General features: G+C 37.4%; 1 non-coding gene across 1 annotated transcript; it reads left to right on the top strand.

Moving 5' to 3' along the window:
* The first annotated feature begins 10,736 nt into the window (after nt 1–10,736).
* Nucleotides 10,737–10,843, top strand: LOC141680957 (small nucleolar RNA R71). Its single transcript, XR_012558456.1, has one exon. It is a non-coding gene; the product is annotated as a small nucleolar RNA R71 (small nucleolar RNA).
* The last annotated feature ends 3,673 nt before the right edge of the window (nt 10,844–14,516 follow it).

Genomic DNA, 14,516 nt, shown 5'->3' with positions numbered 1-14,516 from the left:
AGAACTTGCTAAAAGCCAAGCTGAAGCTCAAACATTCAAAGCACAAGTGGTTGAACAGTCTTCTTCTTCCACCTCTGTCAAAAATCAACTATCACTCATCAGGAATGATATCTCAGATCTCAAGACCACTGTCATATCAAAGCTCAATTCCATTCAGGAAACTCCAACTTTATCAGCTGATGACATTTCTAACTTCTGCTCTCTACATACAAGAATGACTTCTCTTGAAGACCTGGTTGAAATGAATCATTCACTGGACTCCTCCAGATTTCTAAAGATAGAAACAGGCATGGAACATCTTAATGAAGGGATGAAACACTTGTATTTCATGATCAAGAATTCTCACTGCCCTAATGAAGAACAAAAAACTTACTTTGAAGGGCCGTCTGGTGGAGGCTCAGGCTCTGGAGGTGACGGAGGTCATGGAGGTTCTAAAGGAAAGTCAGTAGAGGATCCCTCAACTAAGGGGGAGAAGAAAGGGAGTAGTGGAAAGGGAAAAGAAAAAGATACCTCTGCTGGAGACAAAGAAAAGGCTGATGATGTCTACTACATTGGAGAACATGATGACTTTGATATTTTTGACATTCCCACTGAACCAGTCTTGGAAGATAAAGATGGTTTATTTAAAGCTGAAGAGGAAAGTGATATTGGAGAATGGGAAGAGGAAGCTACAGTGGATCCTATCTTTGAGAAAGAGTTTCAGCAGCAGCAGTCAGAGATGAAAAGAAAAGAAGCTGAACTCAAAAAGGTCTCCCGGATCATTGACATGAGGAAAGACATACGAAGAAAAGAAACTCTTCAAAAGCAACGTCTTCATGACATTAAGGCTCAAGAAAGGAGAAGAGATGTCAGACTGAAGATTGGTGAAAAATGGGATGAAGCTAGGAGAGTACTTGATATGCCTCAGCTGAGCACTAACAATCATAGGCAGTTCCTACATCTTATTGACAAGCTGGAAATCTCAAATCCTAACAATGACATGTACATGAATGCTATCAAGACTGAAGTCTCAAGGATCACAGCTGCTTTTGACAGATCCTTAAATGAGATGAGCATTTTTGTATATTGTCAGAGTGAAGGATCTTTCAAGGTGTCACTTCATCTGTTTGAGAATCGTTCTTTGTCAGAGATTTGGGTTCTTCTCTACAAAGTAAAAAGAAGCTCAGAATTGAATGAAGTTCTTCGAGAAAGACTTAAAGAGTTTGCCAGCAGGGCTAGTCCTCAAGTGGTCAACAATCCTCATCAGGTGAGATTCTTTAAGTCTGATTGTCTTCAAATCTGTCAGCTAGATGCACAATCTCTTAAAGACTACTCAGCTAAGCATCTGGTCTGGATGGAACATCATTTAAGAACTACTGGATACTCATCCATGTTGAAGACTCAAGCTGCTGATTTGATTCAATCTTATTATGAAAAGAATATTAAAAGGTACAATCAGTTCAAGAATAAGCTGAAGTCAGTTGGAGTTCAACCAGTCGGACCAGCAAGCTTCACTTCAGAAAAGGATCGTGTCTTTGACAAGGAGTTGTTTCAAGATCTAGAAGAAGGTGAAGTCAGAAGAGAAGACAACTGAAGTCAATTAGCTCAAAACTCAATGTAATATGATTAGAGCTTTATAAATCAAGATAGAATAATGTAGTTATATGTTCAGGCTAGAGGAACATCTATCTTGTATTCACTTGTAAATTTCTTATGGAATCTGGAAAAATGTTAAATATAATCCAGAACTTTTCTGCTATTTACTTTACATTACTGTTTATATCTTTTTCTTATTTGTTAGTTGAGTTATCCTCTAGGTATTTGTTGTTATTGTCTAACAAGCAAATAGGGGGAGATTGAAAGGCATATGTCATAGCTTATTTGTTTATTCGAGGATTTAACTCAACTCAAATAAGAATGTAATAAGTAAATAGTGGATCTATCGTCAGAGAGATCTCACAGAGTAACATATGTCAAAGGATTAAGAAGCATTATTCATCTACAGACTTGATTACTTAATTCACTGGAAGAAGCTCAAGCAATTGATCAAGCCTCAGTGATATAAATCAAGATTGTTGATTTAATCAAGTGACAGAGACCTCGTCAGGGTATCAATTAATTACAAGGATTTAGTCTGAAAAAATCAAGAGTATCAAGGTCAAGGCTTGAAGAAACGTCACGGAAGTTAGTCAATCATGAACCAGACAGTACATCGAGTGTCAATATTGAAGTGGTGGAATTGATTCATAATTGACAGTGATTTTCAGAAGATTTTCAGAAGAATGGTTGCTGCTCAAGATTAGTATTAATTCTCTATTAATTAATTAAGTCATATAACTTAATTAAGAAAATAAATTATATTTGTAAAGATTAATTTATTGATTAATTGAATTAATTGATTAATTAATTCAGAATTAATATTAAGGATTTTCAGAATTTTTATTAGATTAAAATCTATTAATAATTCAGTATGACAATATGATTTGAACTACTATGACAATCGGTATGACAATTGATAGTCATACCGAAAGTCTTGCTAGTTCATTCTGATTGTCTTGCTAGCTATTGGGATTGTCTTGCTAGTTCAAAAGGATAGTCTCACCGAAAGTCCTTCCAGTTCAAATGGATTGTCATGCCAGTTCATTTGATTGTCTTGCCGAAATTCTTGCTGATTCAACTGGATTGTTTTGTTTACTTAAACAACAGAAAGCAGAAGACATTCAATCTATCAATCAAACAGAACACACAAGTCAAGAACACAGCAGAAACAAAAGCAAAACATTTCAGTTTTCATCTGCTCTATTCAAGATCAAAATTCTAGATTGTAAAGTTAAATCCAAACCACTAGAATTATTTATCTTGTTCTTGTGTAACAATCTAGCGGATTAAAATCCCTAGAACTTAATCTCAAATCGCATTTAGCATTTGATCTTTTCATTACAAAAATAGAAAAAGTTCATGTCGAATTTATTCTAGATTTGTAATAATTGATTTGAGACTAATCCCTTGTAACAGATACCGTTGTTGTAACACCTTTCAAGTTTAATAAAAGTTTTATTTAACTTGAATTTTGTTTCACCTTTTTATTCCGCATTTTATTCGATTAAACGGTATTGTTTGCATTCAACCCCCCTTCTACAAATAAATTGGGACCCAACAAAGGTTAAGAGAGTATCCTTATTCATTTTCTATCTGATTCTGGGACGGAATGCTTTTAAAGAAGGAAGACTGTAATAACCCCAATTTTTGGAAAATTTTGAAACCCGGATGAATAGTAACTTTTGATGACAATGCTGATTAAGGAAAATTATCAGACCACGTTATATAGGAGTACTGTTATGGAAATTCTAAGATCGTATTAGTATTCCATAAAGTAAATGAGTGTATGTAAAGGTCAGTAGAATTCGGATCCGGACACTTTGTTTTTTTTCCCGAAAATCCACCAGATACGGAAAGAATTGAGTATAAGCTAACAGAATAAAAAGGATTTAAATTCAAGGATTTTAAGAGAGGATCATAAAAGGAATATAATGTATTGAGAAAGGTTAAGGGAACCCAAGTAATAAGATCCCGGGTATGATCCCTCAAACAATAAACGAGAACCAAAGTTAAGCGAACCGTATAACAGATCAACGGTCATTAGGCAAGTAATTAGGAGTTAATCAAGGAGGTTAGGGATGATGATGTCATCAAACCAACAAGAAGAAGACAAGTGTAACAAGATTACCTAAGCTTGATGACCTAAGCATGACAAGTGGGAAGGATTGGTTGGTTGATTGTGAGCCACATATTTTTCACCATGGTAAAAATTTAATTTATTTCCAAGACAAAAGGAAGCAACCAACCAACAAATATCATAACACAAATACAAATTGAAAGTTGACTTTCCCATTTCAAGAAGAAAGCTCTCGGCTAAAACAAACCCAGCAACTTCAAACTGCCATATCTCCTTCAATACTCACTTAAATGTTGTGTTCTATAGCTCGTTGGAAAGGTATTGAGATGGCCTACAACTATTGTTCACAAGTCTCTTCCAAATAAGCATGTTAAGACCTTCATTCTTATAGTTATTTAAATCGGACTTTTAGAAACTTCAAAGCCTAACTTTGTGTTCTTGATTTCTTTGGAAAGATCAAGCTTGTAGGAGGCTCCATAAGGCTTCCTAGTAACTTTCCACCCTCCAAGAAAGGTATAAATCTTCACACCCTTTAGTAATAAGTTTGAATGTTGAAGTTTGGAGATGGTTTGGATGGATGAGTAGTAATTTGAATGATAAGCATGATTCGAGCTTAATTGTTAAGTAGTTTAGTTGAATTTGGAGATGTTATAGTATATGATTGGATTGAGATCCTTGAGCTTATTATGACTGAAATCAGTAGCATTGATGTGTATCTTGAGTTGTTGTTGATTGGTAGTTGGATTGATATGATTTGGAATGGTAAAAATTTGGGAAATCGCGTAAACATAGCCGTCGTAATGTCCGATATACTTTACACTGTTTTTGCTCTTAACATCAGGACCCGAGAACTCCCTGTTAGGTTTTGACCATTGCCATGATTAGATAGTTCATGTTACCATCTTCGTTTTGATATGTGGTTCGCTTAAATCCGATGTACGGTTTAGGAGAAACGACCGTTTTAAGTAACGGCGTTTCGCGACCGAACCATTACCCCTCGCCTTACTTTGAAACCTTGGTTAAGGCCCTTAAATGACTAATTGGAATATGAAACAATTATGTAAAGTGGATTAGGTAGTTTTTAAGGCACTCACGAAAGAATCGCCTTAAAACTCGTAATAGCTAATTTATTAAAAATGGTGGAGCCGAGGGTATTCGAGCGACTTAAGTAAATCATTAAGCGCGAAAGCGAACGTTAGGACTCTAAATGGTTAAAGTCTAGTTTCTTAAGCGACCGGGGTTTAATTCTGACTTATGTTGTTGTTCATAGGTTATCGGACCCACTCTAAGCTTAAGTCCATCCGGGAGCACTCAGGCAAGTTTTCTACCCGCTATACTGTTGTTGTGATGTATATATGTATATGCATTGTCTTGTGATAAATGCATGTTGGTTAATTAGCAAATTCTTGCGATATATTGTAGCATGTGATATGGTATATATGCATGCTTGGTTCGTAATCTTGATACATATATCTGTTGATTCAGTTGATAATACCCATGCTAGAGATAAGCGGTAATTTGCATATACCCTTAGTAAAGGGGACCCCAAGGTGAACATATTTCTAAACCGGGAGTCGATGTTCCCGAGTATATTATATATATATTTATATATATATGGATATAGTTTTCAAAACTATTTATCAAATAAGGTTTATTCGATAACTTTATTTTATTTAATGAATATTATTTGAATATTCATTTGAGGATGTATGACTCCGTTTATTTTATTTAATGAATATTATTTATAATATTCATTCGAGGTATTATGACTCCGCTTATTTACTAAATAATATTCTTTATTTTATTAAAGAATAATGTTTCGATAATCAAACTTATTTTCGATTATTGAAATAAAGATAGTACTTTCATATAAATATATCTTTGGTTATTTAATATCCATTTCAAGTATGAGTTTTAAAACTTCTACTTCGATTATTTTTATAAGGATTATCTTTATGAGAATATTATTTAAATAATAATATTCAGATATTTCTAATATATCGGGACTGATTTATTTTAATAAATCAGCAGTACTCCAAACATTCTTAAAAAAAGTTTTCGAGTCTTCAAAATGATTTCAAAAAGTTAGGGCGGATCCCAAAACTCATTCTTTTATATTTAAGATCCTCCTTTCGAAGGGGATTTAAATACTCGCTAAAAACCTGGGGGGTCCGGCTCTGTGGTGTATTTTACATTCGCAACGTGGTTGCTGTTTTGAGAAAACAATTTGATTACTTGCCCAACGTTCGGGAAGTAAGTCCATCTAATTGAGTCGGCATAAGCGACAGGCCGGGGTACGGTCTATCAAAGTGTAAGTGGCTGGGTGGCAGTCCATCAACGCGTAAGAGGCCGGGTGGCGGTCCAGCACAAGGTCCTTATGTGGCCAGGGTAATGACCGGTGGGGGATTCATCCATCTACTAGTAGAAAAGGTTACTTATTGGTATCTTTGCCTGATCAGCAAGATATCAGATTTATGCCAAGGTTTTCTCCTTTCCAAATTCATTGGATATTACAACTCTGTTTATAATTTTCATAACAGAGGTTTTCAAGGAGTGTATGAAATGTATATTTATATATATAGGTGTATATATATATCGGGACTTAATGAAGTATCTCGTAACTTCATTATTTATAATAATGTTCAAAGTTTGAATCTATTCAAATCTTGTCTTGTAGTCTCATCTATGTGATGAACTTTTGAAACTAATTATAACTTGAATGGTGGTAGTTCAAGTAGTATTTGGAAAAGATATAAGTATATTGGAGTATCTTGTAACTTCATCTTTTAAACTTATATCTAGCAAATGATTATCTTATGCATGTCAAAGATTTTCAGAAAAACGTTGAGACAAGGTTAGATATATGAGATCACCTTGCAACGATAGTTTTATACAGTTATAAACCGGAACTCTGTGTATATTATGCATGGAAGAGGACTTCCAAGATTTTGAAAAGTATATATGTATATATACTGAATATTTTGCGACTTCATCGCATTAAGATATCAAACTTGGTCCATTTTTTTGACCAAGACTTTCATGAGTACTATGAGAAGGCTCATATATTGTTAATCATTATACATATTATTTTGGTGGGCTTGCTGCTCACCCTTTCTTTCTTCGTTCATCACACAACAACAAATAGAAAAGATGAACAGAACCAAGCTCCCAATTCGCGAGTGGATAGGAAACGTTCCGCAGTTTTCTGTAGGCGTTGATGTCGCTGTAGCTGAGGTAGGAACTACCAATAGGCTAGGCTTTCAACTTTTGATGTACCAGACTAATGTATCTTTATCAATTGTAATAATGGCAAAGAAATGTAAATCTATTCAGAAACCCTTTTAAGGTGTAATGGCATATAATTTTGGAATAAAATGACTCGTGTTACTTTTGGATATTCATCTCCGAGACTATAACTTGTGGTGTGTGTGTTTATTGTGGGGTCACAGTACAGAGTAGTTGATTGTTTATTAAGATTGGGTGTTATTAAGGGAAATGGAACTCGTGACAACCCGGATCCCCGACCCCGGATTTGGGGGTGTTACATACCACTTCACTTCATGTAGAAACTTCTTTCTTTGATCGGGAGTCAATTCTGGAGGCATGACATTACTCACAAGGTAGTTCACAATATCTGCAAACCACGGTTCTTCTACTTGCATTCCAAATAACTGCTCATCGGGAAAAGACTTATTAGTCAAAGACTTATCTTGTGAAGTAGCAATTGGATCCTCTAAACGCGAGAGATGATCGGCGACTTGATTCTCAATCCCCTTTCTGTCCTTGATCTCTAGCTCAAACTCCTGAAGTAAAAGAACCCATCGAATCGACCTTGGCTTCAAAATGAGATATCAAATTGCAGCGTGATCAGTGAAAACTGTCACCTTCGTCCCAAGGAGATATGATCGAAAATTCTCAAAACCTTAGACGATAGCTAAAAGTTCTTTCTCAGTAGTGGTGTAATTCAGTTGAGCACCATTAAGAGTCTTACTAGCATAGTAGACTACATGAAATATGTTGTTCTTGCGTTTCCAAGAACTGCTCCAACTGCATAGTCGCTTGCATCGCACATCATTTCAAATGATTTAGACCAATCAGGTGCCGTTATGACGGGTGCCGTAATCAAGCTCTTTTTTAGTGTCTCAAAAGCAGCAAGGCACTCGTCATCAAAATTGAAAGGGACGTCTTTCTCTAACAAATTGCACAACGGCTTTGAAATCTTCAAGAAGTCTTTGATGAAACGCCTATAGAAACCCGCATGACCAAGAAAACTGCAAATTCCCATAATATATATGGGTGGAGGAAGATTTTCGATCACCCCCACCTTGGCTTTGTCCACCTCAAGACCCTTGCTAGAAACCTTGTGCCCAAGAATGATGCATTGGCTTACCATAAAATGACATTTCTCCCAATTAAGAACTAAGTTGGTCTCAACGCACCTTTTCAATACTAAACCCAGATTATGCAAGCATTCATCGTAAGAAGTTCCAAAGACCGAGAAATCATTCATGAACACTTCTACGTTATTTCCAATCATGTCAGAGAAGATATCCATCATACAATTTTGAAAAGTGGCTGGCGCTCCACATAGCCCAAAAGAAACTATGCGGAATACAAAAGTGCCAAATGGACATGTGAACGTAGTCTTCTCTTGATCTTCTAGAATGATATAAATCTGATTATAACCTGAGTAGCTATCTAGAAGACAATAGTAATCATGCCCATCCAATCTATCAAGCATCTGATCAATGAAAGGAAGAGGGTAGTGATCTTTCCTTGTGGCTTTGTTGAGCTTCCTATAATCCATGCACACTCTCCACCCCGTGACTGTTCGTGTCGGAATAAGCTCATTTTTCTCATTTGCCACCACAGTGATACCACCTTTCTTTGGCACACACTGAACTGGGCTCACCCATGAACTGTCAAAAATATGATAGATAATTCCTGCATCTAGCCACTTGAGAATTTCCTTCTTCACAACCTTTTTCGTGATCGGATTTAGCATTCTCTATTTCTCAACAGTAGGCTTGCTTCCTTTCTCTAGCAGAATTTTATGCATACAATATGAAGGGCTGATTCCCTTGATATCTGCTATAGTCCAACCAATTTCTGATTTGAACTCTCTAAGAATCCTCAACAGCTTTTCCTCATCAGAACCTGAAAGGTCAGATGCAATAATAACAGGCAAAGTAGATGCTTCACCTAAAAATGCATACCTTAAGTGCTCAGGTAAAGGCTTAAGCTCAAGAGTAGGAGCTTCCTCAATAGATGGCTTGAGGCATTTCGGAGAACTTTTCAACTCCTCTAACCTAAGAGATTCAAAAGGCATGTCCATCTTTCGCTTCCAGGGAGAAGCATTCAAATATTGCAAGTGCTCGTCACCCTCATCATCTTCACTATCAGGATTCCCCAATAAGGCCTTCTCAAAGGCATCAGACCTTAGCAAACGATCGAGTTCAGAATTAACCACAATATCGACCATTTCCACCTTAAAACACTCCTCATTTTCTGTAGGGAATTTCATGACACTGAACATATTAAAAGTCATATCCTGATCCATCACTCGTATGGTAAACTCACCTTTCTGCACATCTATCAAGGTTCGGCCAGTCGCTAAGAAAGGTCTTCCCAAGATTATGGGAATATTCTTATCCTCCTCGAAATCAAGAATTACAAAATCAGCAGGAAAAATGAGTTTATCCACCTTGACCAACACATCCTCCACAATACCTCGCAGATATGTAATAGAACAATCGGCCAACTACAAAGTCATGTATGTAGGCTTTGGATCAGGAAATCCAACTTTTTGAAGATTGACAATGGCATCAGATTGATGCTAGCTCCCAAGTCACATAGACATTTATCAAATGATACCTTTCCAATGGTGCAAGGAATAATGAAGCTTCCAGGATCTTTAAGCTTCAGAGGCAATTTCTGTTGCAGAACAACACTGCATTTCTCCGTGAGAGCAATGGTCTCTAAGTCATCAAGCTTCACCTTCCTAGAGAGAATACCTTTCATGAATTTCGCGTAACTAGGCATTTGCTCAAGAGCTTCAGCGAAAGGTATGTTGATGTGAAGTTTCTTGAACACCTCCAGAAACTTCGCAAACTGCTAATCCATTTTCTTCTTCTGCAGCCTCTTAGGAAAAGAAGGTGGAGGATAGATCTATTTCTCCCCTGTATTACCCTCAGAAAGAGTGTGCTCAACAGTATTCTTCCTTGGTTCCACTTCGGCTTTCTTTTACACTTCTTCTTCATCAGCCTCCACTTCAGAAATTGGAGTTTTAGCTACTTCAGGATTCACAACCTTACCAAACCTCAATGTAATTGCTTTAACATGCTCCTGAGCTTCCTTCTTGCCTGGCACTTCAGTATCGCTTGGAAGTGTGCTAGGTTGGCAGTTTAGTAATACATTCGCAATTTGCCCAATTTGATTTTCCAAGGTCTTGATAGAGACAACTTGGATCTTGCACATGAGTCTCAACTCCTCCAATTCAGATTTTTCATTAGCTTGAGGTAACTGCTGAAGTTGAAGTTGTTGCTTCGGGACATATTGCGGTTGCTAAAAACCAGGAGGGTTATATTGCCTTGCTGTATATGGCTGATAAGATTGTTGCACCGCATTCTGATTGTTGTTCCAACTGAAGTTAGGATGATTACGGTTGTTCGGATTATAAGTGGCTGGAGCTTGTTGTTGTGACCTCTGGAAGTTGCTCACAGATTGAGCTAATTCACTAGAAATAGCACACTGCATAGTTTCATGCGCTCCCACACAAAGTTCACAAACACTAGTAATCTGATTAAATCCATAATTTTCCAAAAAGTCCACTTTCATCGTCAAAGCTTGTAGTTGAGCAGCTATAGCAGTAGCTTGATCCACTTCCAGAATTTCTGCTACCTTTCCTTGCAACATTCTTTGTGTAGGATTCTGGTATTCATTGGCTTCCATTAGCTCAATCAACTCGTAAGCTTCATTGTAGCTTTTAGCCCATAAGGCTCCACCAGATGCTGCATCAAGCATAGGTCTAGAATGTGCACCTAGACCATTGAAGAAACAGTTTATGATCATCCAATCAGGCATGCCATGGTGTGGGCACTTCCTTAGCATCTCCTTATAATGATCCCAAGCCTCACACAGAGATTCACCCGTTTGCTGAGCAAACTGAGTAAGAGCATTCCTGATTGCAGCAGTCTTCGCCATAGGAAAGAATTTAGTGAGAAACTTTTGAGCAAGATCCTCCCATTTGGTGATAGACCCTGTTGGTAGAGAATGTAACGAACACTTCACTTTGTCCCTCAAAGAGAATGGGAATAGTCGAAACTTAATGGCATCTTCAGACACAACGTTGAACTTGAAAGTGTCACAGATCTCGATGAAATCCCCGATGTGCATGTTTGGGTCTTCAATAGGATTACCCCCAAACTGAACTGAGTTTTGTATCATCTGAATCGTGCTCGACTTGATCTCAAAAGTGTTAGCCTTGATGGCTGGCCTGATGATGCTTGATTGAATGTCATTGATTTTAGGCTTAGAAAAGTCCATCAAAGCCTTAGAATTATCTGTGTGATCCTCCATCTCTAATAAGGGCGGTTCTTCGAATTTCTCTTCTTCAGCTACTTTCTCTTATTCCTCAAAATCTTCCCTACGATCAACTACTACTTCTTCCTCATCTTTTTCAAGAATTCTCCTACGAACTCGTGAAAGCGTTTGCATAAATGATCGCTAGATTACCTGAAATACAATAAGAAAGAAAAAGTGTGTAAGTAACAATGTCCGAGTCAATGAACTTTAACGATCACTGATGACAAACACATAAACTAAAAGTTTATACTGTGGTCCCCGGTAGCGGCACCAAAAACTTGTTAGGGCAAAATACACGCTAATAATTCACGCAAGTATACGTGATCACAAGTAATATAGAATCTTTTCTATTTCGGTCCCACAGAGACTGAATTGGTTAACTTATGTAATTTATGCACCTATGGACTGATAATATGGTTATTATCCAATGCTAAAATGATAACAATTTTGGGTTGTTTATATTACAAATTAAACTAATGATTATAACTAAGAGAGTAAAGATTGTTGTATATTATATGAGACAAACATGGGATTCTAACTTCATTAAATACTTCATTCAATAGCCTTATTGTTATTAACCTTAGCATGCAATGGCGATGACACTCATCAGATAATACAAAACTGCTAATCGCCAACTTTCGTTGCACAAAGAACATACTAACAGACATCCACAAAAGAGATAGAAGCTGAATAGACACTACTTATATTGAGACCCTACATGTATGTATAATTTGACAACATAAAGATTTAAAGCACAAGTTATCAATCATGATTACATAGGGCAAGTAAGATGGGTAAAATTACCTATGAATCATGCATAACAATAACATATGAACCTATGCTAGCATGGCAAGTTCTAAATCCTTAAATTCACTGTCGGTTCATTAAGAATTAACACGCTATCTTACAAGTTCGCGACTCTTATAAGACGAATAAGCACAACCAACACTAGGTTATCATACAATCACCACATACTGAGGCATATAAACAATTTAACTAAAGAAATCTATATATAAATCCGCTAGAACCCCACGATAATGATTAGCCCATAATCGGACTCATAATCAACGTGGGTTTCGATGAAAGCATGGTGTAATAAACGTAGTCTTTATAATAAATTAACAAAACCAAGTATGAAACAAGAGTAAGGTTCACAAATAAGGAGACTAGCATCCAAGTTACAACTTAGAACAAAGATTCACAAGTGAAAATAAGATCTTCTTCGTCTTCGTTGAATTCGTGCTAAAACGGTCTTCTTACGGCTCTCCTTGCGCTCTTGTACGTCTCTCTATTAAAAATGACCTTATTTGAATATATATAGCAGCTCTAAACAATCTGGAAGTCTTCCCTTTTAGAATCAAAGTAGAATCAGGATTCTGCAAAAATGACCCGGCGCGGGCGCGCGCTATCACAGCGCGGGCGCGCCGTCCTTCTGGGAAAACTCAAATTTCATCTTTTTCCTGCTGCTTCGAGTTGGCTTTCCACGAGCTTTTATTCCAACACCACCTGGACACCAAATTAGCACCAAAACAATGCTAATTCACCTGATTACCTAGATAATGCCTGAAATGCAAAAACACTAGAAAACACATTAAAACACTTAACAACTTGAGTACAAATGCATCAATTCCATGCTTATTAGAGCATAATAAAGTGTCATAAATGCCATTCAACACCGTACTCCTTGTTGGCACGTAGATATGGTCATTTTTCAAAGTTCATTTTCTTCAAAAACTAACGATGTTTACATACACTCATTTGGTATGTATAATTATGTTATCAACTCTGAAACTCAATTTCTCATGCAACATAGTGTGGGCAAAAAAGTTATCCCCATCTGTCAGGGTAACTATTCATTAAGCATTTTTACAAAGTCTGAAAAATTTGAATTAATACAGTCTTCCCCTCTAATAAGAATTCCGTCCCGGAATCAATTAAAAAATAGTTGGGGGTATCTATTCCTTATTGCGTCTTCTAGTTCCCAGGTTGACTCTTACACACTTTGATTTCTCCACAAGATTCTAACCAGCTTCACAATCATGTTCCTCAACACTTGTTCTTTCTGGTCCATTACCCTTACTAGCTGCTCAACGTAGGTCAGGTCTGGTTGTAAATCTACCTGCTCATATTCTATCACATGTCGCGCATCGGTATGGTACTTTCTTAACATTGACACGTGGAACACATTGTGCACCTGTTGCATATTAGGGGGTAAGGCGAGCTCGTAAGCTAGAGGTCCTATTCCCCTCAAAATCTCAAAGGGTCCAATGAATCTGGGACTCAGCTTCCCTTTCTTTCCAAATCTCATCACTCATTTCCATGGAGATACTTTAAACAGTACTGAATCTCCTACCTTATATTTTCTATCTTTCCTGGTCTGGTCGGTGTACTTCTTTTATCTATCTTGAGCTGCTACCAGTCTCTTCCTAATGAGTGCTACCATCTCTATGGTTTGCTGGACCAACTCGGGCCCTATTATCTTATGTTCTCCAACCTTATCCCAATATAGGGGAGAGCGGCATCTTCGTCTATAAAGAGCTTCATACGGAGGCATTCCTATGCTAGCGTGATAGCTATTATTGTTGGCAAATTCGATCAGGGGTAAGTGGTCATTCTAATTCCCTTTAAAGTCGATGGCGCATACTCGTAGCATATCTTCTAGGGTTTGAATAGTCCTTTCGCTTTGCCCATCAGTTTGGGGGCGGTAAGTGGTACTTATATTTAGTCTGGTGCCTACACACTCCTGGAAGTTTCTCCAAAATTGGGAGTTAAACCTTGGGTCTCTATCTGACACTATAGCAACAGGAACACCATATCTTATTACAATTTCCTTTAAGTAAATATCCACTAGATTGTCTATGGTGTACCTTTCGTTGATCGACAGGAAGTGCGCGGACTTGGTCAGTCTATCTATGATAACCCATATGGCATCGTGATTGGTTTTCGTTCTTGGTAGGCCTGTCACAAAATCCATAACTATATGCTCCCATTTCCATTCCGGAATTTCCAGGGGCCGTAATAGTCCACTCGGTCGTTCATGATCATCCTTCACTCTATGGCATGTCAAGCACTTGCTGACCCACTTTGCTACTTCTCTTTTCATGTTAGGCCACGAATAATATTCCTTAAGGTCACAGTACATTTTAGTACTTCCTGGGTGGATCGAATATCTGGAGCTGTGCCCGTCGTGTAGCAGCTCATCCTTTAGTTCTTGCATATTTGGAATCCAAATTCGGGATGCATACCTCATGATCCCTTCGTTCATCTTCTTTTCCTG

The sequence above is a fragment of the Apium graveolens genome, chromosome 1 (assembly GCF_009905375.1).
Source record: "Apium graveolens cultivar Ventura chromosome 1, ASM990537v1, whole genome shotgun sequence".
NCBI lineage: Eukaryota > Viridiplantae > Streptophyta > Magnoliopsida > Apiales > Apiaceae > Apium > Apium graveolens.
This window is presented reverse-complemented; position numbering and strand designations above follow the sequence as displayed.